Source organism: Oncorhynchus nerka, linkage group LG16 (genome assembly GCF_034236695.1).
Source record: "Oncorhynchus nerka isolate Pitt River linkage group LG16, Oner_Uvic_2.0, whole genome shotgun sequence".
Lineage (NCBI taxonomy): Eukaryota > Metazoa > Chordata > Actinopteri > Salmoniformes > Salmonidae > Oncorhynchus > Oncorhynchus nerka.
The window spans coordinates 32457149-32465388 of record NC_088411.1 but is presented as its reverse complement, the minus strand read 5'-3'; positions in this window follow the sequence as shown (position 1 = coordinate 32465388).

The following is an 8240-nucleotide window of genomic DNA, read 5'->3' as shown; positions in this document are numbered from 1 at the left end:
CTGGGGTTGGAGTAGCCAAGTTAAATCTAGAATCGGTTTCCTATTTCGCAACAAACATACAAACATGCTGCCAAACATACCCTTGTAAAACTGACCATCCTACCGATCCTTGACTTCGGCGATGTCATTTACATAATAGCCTCCAACACTCTACTCAGCAAATTGGATGTAGTCTATCACAGTGCCATCCGTTTTGTCACCAAAGCCCCATATACTACCCACCTCTGCGACCTGTATGCTCTGGTTGGCTGGCCCTCAATACATATTCGTCGCCAAACCCACTGGCTCCAGGTCATCTATAAGTCTTTGCTAGGTAAAGCCCTGCCTTATCTCAGCTCACTGGTCACGATAACAACACCCACCCGTAGCACGCGATCCAGCAGGTATATTTCACTGATCATCCCCAAAGCCAACACTTCCTTTGGCCGCCTCTCCATCCAGTTCTCTGCTGCCAATGACTGGAACGAATTGCAAAAATCACTGAAGCTGGAGTCTTATATCTCCCTCTCTAACTTTAAGCATCAGCTGTCAGAGCATCTTACCGATCACTGTACCTGTACACAGCCAATCTGTAAATAGCACACCCAACTTCCTCATCCCCATATTATTACTTATCCTCTTGCTCTTTTGTACCTCAGTATCTCTACTTGCACATCATCATCTGCACATCTATCACTCCAGTGTTAACGCTAAATTGTAATTATTTCGCCTCCATGGTCTCTTTATTGCCTTACCTCCTTACTCTTCTACATTTGCACACACTGTACATATATTTTTTTATTGTCTTATTGACTGTACATTTGTTTATGTGTAACTCTGTGTTGTTGTTTTTGTCGCACTGCTTTGCTTTATCTTGGCAAGGTCACAGATGTAAATGGGAACTTGTTCTCAACTGGCCGACCTGGTTAAATAAAGGTGAAATAAAATAAATACAATTAAATTAGACCTACTTCTTTTTTCTATTGCTTGACAGTGCAAAGAAAAAAAATCATGGGCTGGTGCCACTAACTGAAAAATGTTTGTCTGGAGCCCCGTATACCTTAAGCCTATCTAATCCTTTCAGGTATACACTAGAATATAGGGAGCAGGGGCCAGGGGCCTCATATCTACTGTAGAACATAGGGAGCAGGGGCCAGGGGCCTCATATCTACTGTAGAACATAGGGAGCAGGGGCCAGGGGCCTCATATCTACTGTAGAACATAGTGAGCAGGGGCCAGGGGCCTCATATCACTGTAGAACATAGGGAGCAGGGGCCAGGGGCCACATATCACTGTAGAACATAGGGAGCAGGGGCCAGGGGCCTCATATCACTGTAGAACATAGAGAGCAGGGGCTAGGGGCCTCATATCTACTGTAGAACATAGGGGGCAGCGGCCAGGGGCCTCATATCTACTGTAGAACATAGGGAGCAGGGGCCAGGGGCCTCATATCTACTGTAGAACATAGAGAGCAGGGGCCAGGGGCCTCATATCTACTGTAGAATATAGGGAGCAGGGGCCAGGGGCCTCATATCTACTGTAGAACATAGGGAGCAGGGGCCAGGGGCATCATATCTACTGTAGAACATAGGGAGCAGGGGCTCATAGGGAGCAGGGCCAGGGGCCTCATATCTACTGTAGAACATAGGGAGCAGGGACTAGGGGCCTCATATCTACTGTAGAACATAGTGAGCAGGGGCTAGGGGCCTCATATCTACTGTAGAACATAGGGGGCAGGGGCTTGGGGCCTCATATCTACTGTAGAACATAGGGAGCAGGGGCCAGGGGCCTCATATCTACTGTAGAACATAGAGAGCAGGGGCCAGGGGCCTCATATCTACTGTAGAATATAGGGAGCAGGGGCCAGGGGCCTCATATCTACTGTAGAACATAGGGAGCAGGGGCCAGGGGCATCATATCTACTGTAGAACATAGGGAGCAGGGGCTAGGGGCCTCATATCTACTGTAGAACATAGGGAGCAGGGGCCAGGGGCCTCATATCTACTGTAGAACATAGGGAGCAGGGACTAGGGGCCTCAGTAGAACATAGTGAGCAGGGGCTAGGGGCCTCATATCTACTGTAGAACATAGGGGGCAGGGGCTTGGGGCCTCATATCTACTGTAGAACATAGGGAGCAGGGACTAGGGGCCTCATATCTACTGTAGAACATAGGGGGCAGGGGCTAGGGGCCTCATATCTACTGTAGAACATGGGGAGCAGGGGCTAGGGGCCTCATATATACTGTAGAACATAGGGAGCAGGGGCTAGGGAACTCATATCTACTGTAGAACATAGGGAGCAGGGACCAGGGGCCTCATATCTACTGTAGAACATAGGGAGCAGGGGCCAGGGGCCTCATATCACTGTAGAACATAGAGAGCAGGGGCTAGGGGCCTCATATCTACTGTAGAACATAGTGAGCAGGGGCCAGGGGCCTCATATCTACTGTAGAACATAGGGAGCAGGGGCTAGGGGCCTCATATCTACTGTAGAACATAGGGAGCAGGGGCTAGGGGCCTCATATCTACTGTAGAACATAGGGAGAAGGGGCCAGGGGCCTCATATCTACTGTAGAATATAGGGAGCAGGGGCTAGGGGCCTCATATCTACTGTAGAACATAGGGAGCAGGGGCCAGGGGCATTGTTACGGATACAGTTATCCTGTGTGTGTGTGTGTATCCTGTGTGTGTGTTTCTTTTCTCTCCTTCTCCCTCACAGGTGAAAACCATCACTCCCCAATCAGTCAACAATCAATCATCAATCAGAAGACACACTCTCCTCCTATTTCCTACCCTATCACAGTTCCTTCCCATGGTTTAAAAAAACCCCATCATTTGTTTGCTCTGGAGCAGCTCAATCTCTCTGTAAATGCCATGTCTGTAGGTCTCTGTGTTTCACTCTCGCTTTGTGTCTTAACTCTCTTTTGTTTGAGCACCTCCATAGCACTTTGTCATCCCCTGTGAGTATTGTTTTTGGTTATGGTGTTTGTTTGTTGCTGGTGGGAAAAGTGGGAAACCAAGACAAGTCGCCCATGGGCATACACTACCCGTAGGTGAACTTTGTTAAATACACTAGTTAGAACTGGGCGGACCACCCACTGTATTTTTGGTTAGTTAGTTAGCTGTTGTTAAAGTAGGCTAGTCTAGCTTAGGGGTGTTTTTGAATACTTATTGTTTCTTTTCTTGGGTCCAGCTCAGCCCTTTTCCTGCTCCCCCATTACCGTGTGTTTATAAATAAACCTAGAGTTTGACATAGATTTCTGTTGTCGTGGTTATTTCGTGCACACTTTTACTTTGTCACCGTAATAATTTGCATGAGTTATGTTACTCTCATTACCATCCCCCCCTAGACTGGGGATTCTCATCATATCTACTGTAGAACATAGGGAGCAGGGGCTAGGGGCCTCATATCTACTGTAGAACATAGGGAGCTGTAGAACTATAGAACATAGGGAGCAGGGACTAGGGGCCTCATATCTACTGGAACATAGTGAGCAGGGGCTAGGGCCTCATATCTACTGTAGAACATAGGGGGCAGGGGCTTGGGGCCTCATATCTACTGTAGAACATAGGGAGCAGGGGCTAGGGCCTCATATCTACTGTAGAACATAGGGAGCAGGGACTAGGGGCCTCATATCTACTGTAGAACATAGTGAGCAGGGGCTAGGGGCCTCATATCTACTGTAGAACATAGGGGGCAGGGGCTTGGGGCCTCATATCTACTGTAGAACATAGGGAGCAGGGACTAGGGGCCTCATATCTACTGTAGAACATAGGGAGCAGGGGCTAGGGGCCTCATATATACTGTAGAACATAGGGAGCAGGGGCTAGGGAACTCATATCTACTGTAGAACATAGGGAGCAGGGACCAGGGGCCTCATATCTACTGTAGAACATAGGGAGCAGGGGCTAGGGGCCTCATATCTACTGTAGAACATAGGGAGCAGGGGCTAGGGGCCTCATATCTACTGGGGCTAGGAGCCTCATATCTACTGTAGAACATAGGGAGCCGGGGCTAGGGGCCTCATATCTACTGTAGAACATAGGGAGCAAGGGCTAGGTGCCTTATATCTACTGTAGAACATAGGGAGCAGGGGCCAGGGGCATAGGGAGCAGGGGCTAGGGGCCTCATATATACTGTAGAACATAGGGAGCAGTGGCTAGGGGCCTCATATCTACCGGGAACATGGGGAGCACGGACTAGGGCCTCATATCTACTGTAGAACATAGGGAGCAGGGGCTAGGGGCCTCATATTTACTGTATAACATTGGGAGCAGGGGCCAGGGGCCTCATATCTACTGTAGAACATAGGGAGCAGGGGCTAGGGGCCTCATATCTACTGTAGAACATAGGGAGCAGGGGCCAGGGGCCTCTCTACTGTAGAACATAGAGAGCAGGGACTAGGGGCCTATATTTACTGTAAACATTGGGAGCAGGGGTTAGAGGCCTCATATCTACTGTAGAACATTGGGAGCAGGGGCTAGGGGTCCTCATATCTACTGTAGAACATAGGGAGCAGGGGCTAGGGGCCTCATATCTACTGTAGAACATAGGGAGCAGGGGCCTCATATCTACTGTAGAACATAGGGAGCAGGGGCTAGGGCCCTCATATCTACTGTAGAACATAGGGAGCAGGGACTAGGGGCCTCATATCTACATAGGGAGCATGGACTAGGGGCCTCATACTGTAGAACATAGGGCAGGGGCCAGGGGCCTCAGTAGAACATAGAGAGCAGGGGCCAGGGCCTCATATCTACTGTAGAATATAGGGAGCAGGGGCCAGGGGGCCTCAGTAGAACATAGGGAGCAGGGGCTGGGGCATCATATCTACTGTAGAACATAGGGGCAGGGGCTAGGGGCCTCATATCTACTGTAGAACATAGGGAGCAGGGGCCAGGGGCCTCATATCTACTGTTTTGGGAGCAGGGACTAGGGGCCTCATATCTACTGTAGAACATAGTGAGCAGGGGCTAGGGGCCTCATATCTACTGTAGAACATAGGGGCAGGGGCTTGGGGCCTCATATCTACTGTAGAACATAGGGAGCAGGGACTAGGGGCCTCATATCTACTGTAGAACATAGGGGGCAGGGGGCTAGGGGCCTCATATCTACTGTAGAACATGGGGAGCAGGGGCTCCTCATATACTGTAGAACATAGGGAGCAGGGCTAGGGGGAACTCCCATATCTACTGTAGAACATAGGGAGCAGGGACCAGGGGCCTCTCACTGTAGAACATAGGGAGCAGGGCCAGGGGCCTCATATCACTGTAGAACATAGGGAGCAGGGGCTAGGGGCCTCATATCTACTGTAGAACATAGGGAGCAGGGGCTAGGGGCCTCATATCTACTGTAGAACATAGGGAGAAGGGGCCAGGGGGCCTCATATCTACTGTAGAATATAGGGAGCAGGGGCTAGGGGCCTCATATCTACTGTAGAACATAGGGAGCAGGGGCCAGGGGCATGGTGAAAACCATCACTCCCAATCAGTCAACAATCAATCATCAATCAGAAGACACACCTCCTCCTATTTCCTACCCTATCACAGTTCCTTCCCATGGTTTAAAAACCCATAGGGGCCTCATATCTACCGTAGAACATAGGGAGCAGGGACTAGGGGCCTCATATTTACTGTATAACATTGGGATCAGGGGTTAGAGGCCTCATATGATGTAAAATCACCATTAGACAAGACACTCACTCCCTGCTGAAGCCAGGTCCTCCTCTGGTGAACGCCTGGCCCTTAAACTCTGTCCACACACTCTGTAGATGGGATGACTGAGGGTGAGGAGACAGACAGATGTGTTAGAAATGCTTTATAAATATTTTATCAATGTTTTGAATATTTTAAACCTGGCACTCGGAGGATATATATTTTTTTTAAAGTAAATGACATGAAGCTTCCCTATACAGCTAGGACTGTATACACTACACCTGTATGAACTTCTCCAGTTTGTTGCAGAGGTCCTGCATGGGGGCCTCGGGCTGCTGAGCCCACCAGACCTTCACTCGGATGCTTCTCTAACATAACAAATGCCTCCAGGAACACATAGACCAGTTTACTGTTAGAGAGAGAGGAGAGAGTGAGAGAGAAGCTCTCATAGTGACACATCACTGCCCTCTTCTGGCTTGATCTAAAAAACATCCCATGTTGTGAGATCAATGCACTGTTTGTATTCATTTAAATTGAACCTTTATTTAACTAGGCAAGTCAGTTAAGAACAAATGTTTTTTTGCAATGACGGCCTACTCCGACCATACCCGGACAACGCTTGGCCATACCCCGTCCTATGGGACTCCCAATCACAGCCTGGATTCAAACCAGGGACTGTAGTGGCACCTCTTGTACTGAGATGCAGTGCCTTAGATGCTGCACCACTCTGGAGCCCACACCTCTTTCTAACCCATGTGTGTGTGTGTTTATACAGTCCTTAGTGAGCAGCACCAGAGTGATTCCAGGCCAGAGTGGCAGACATTTTAAATAGAGTGAGGCATCATGGGATAGCAGCCAATATTCAGTGTGAGCTATAGGAAAAAAGCTAGATACCTAGTCAGTTGTCCAACTGAATATATTTAACTGAAATGTGTCTTCCACATTTAACCCTGAATCAGAGAGGTGAAGGGGCTGACATAATCGACATCTACGTCTTCGGCACCCAGGGAACAGTAGGTTAACTGCCTTGATTTGATTTGAGTCAGCTCGGGATTCGATCTAGCAACCTTCCGCCCTCTGTTAGGGTTGAGAGGTCAGGGAGGAGCTTCCAGGGTTCGGACACGGTCCTCTGCCATCTGAAGACAGAATGGCATTTATATGCATATAATCTCATGAGAAGTTATACAGAATCCAAAGAACATGCAGATCCTTTAGCTTTGAGCAGGTGCTGAAGATCAAAATAAATGCTAATCAAAATTTGTTTTACCTACAAGGACTGTCTAACTTAAATTCAATTTATGAGAAAGACTAAAGTACATGCATTTGTCAAATTAGGTTCCAGCCCTTTTTGTTGCAGCAATACTGTGTTGTTACGTTGTCCTAGTGAGCTGGAGCTCACCTGAATGTCTGGAGCCACAAACTAGAAGACAGGAGCACCGCTCCTCTCGTGACCTCTCCCCTCATACCTGCCTGCAGAGAGCGAGAGAGAGCAGAGGGTTAGTGAATTGAAACAATGGCAGTGCATGTATAACATATCACTATTGAGCCACATGGGCAAACATAGACATCGATGACAGAGCATGACACAGACTGCTACTGCACCTGGACTAACAATGTCTCTGTCACTCCCTGAGTCCCTATTAGCAAGGGAAGGCTCTGGAGTTTAAAAACAGTAGAGGCTGAGACTTTCTCCACATCCTAAACAACGTTGCTATTTAAGTTCAGAAGCATTCAGACTGAGTAGAATGATCTTCTTCTTTCACTCAGTGTTCCTACCGAATAACACCAAATTACTAGCCTCTACTCCAGGTAAACTACACGTTATTAACACCAAACTACTAACTTTCTACTCCAGGTAAACTACACGTTATTAACACCAAACTACTAGCTTTCTACTCCAGGTAAACTACACCTTACTATATTAACACCAAACTACTAGCTTTCTACTCCAGGTAAACTACACGTTATTAACACCAAATTACTAGCTTTCTACTCCAGGTAAACTACTTGTTACTATATTAACACCAAACTACTAGCTTTCTACTCCAGGTAAACTACACGTTACCATATTAACACCAAACTACTAGCTTTCTACTCCAGGTGAAGTACACCTTACTATATTTACACCAAACGATAAGCCTCCTACTCCAGGTAAACTACAGTATAAGGTATTAAGCCGATTATGAACTGGGTGTTTAGAGCCCTGAATGCTCCTGGTCTGAAAACCATGCTATATCAGACCGCATACCACGGGCATGACAATCATATACTTTCACTCTTCTAATTATGTTGGTAACCAGTTTATAGTTGCAATAAGGCACCTCATGGGTTTGTGGTACATTTTTTACTATTACACTATTAATGAAATACAGTAGGACATCACTACACATATATATTTCTCTGAAGAAGCATAAAATAACAATTAAGTAAAATAACAAAATCACTACACATTGAGTTTCAAAAGTTAAAGTACCTAAAATGAAATAAATAACAATGTGTTGACGTAGTTTGCCAGACGCTGAAGGGTAATCCTTTCATTAGGGTAGTAATTGAGGCGAGTTAAAGTCATGTGCTGAAGACTAGACTGACAAGATTCTGACAGTTTTACA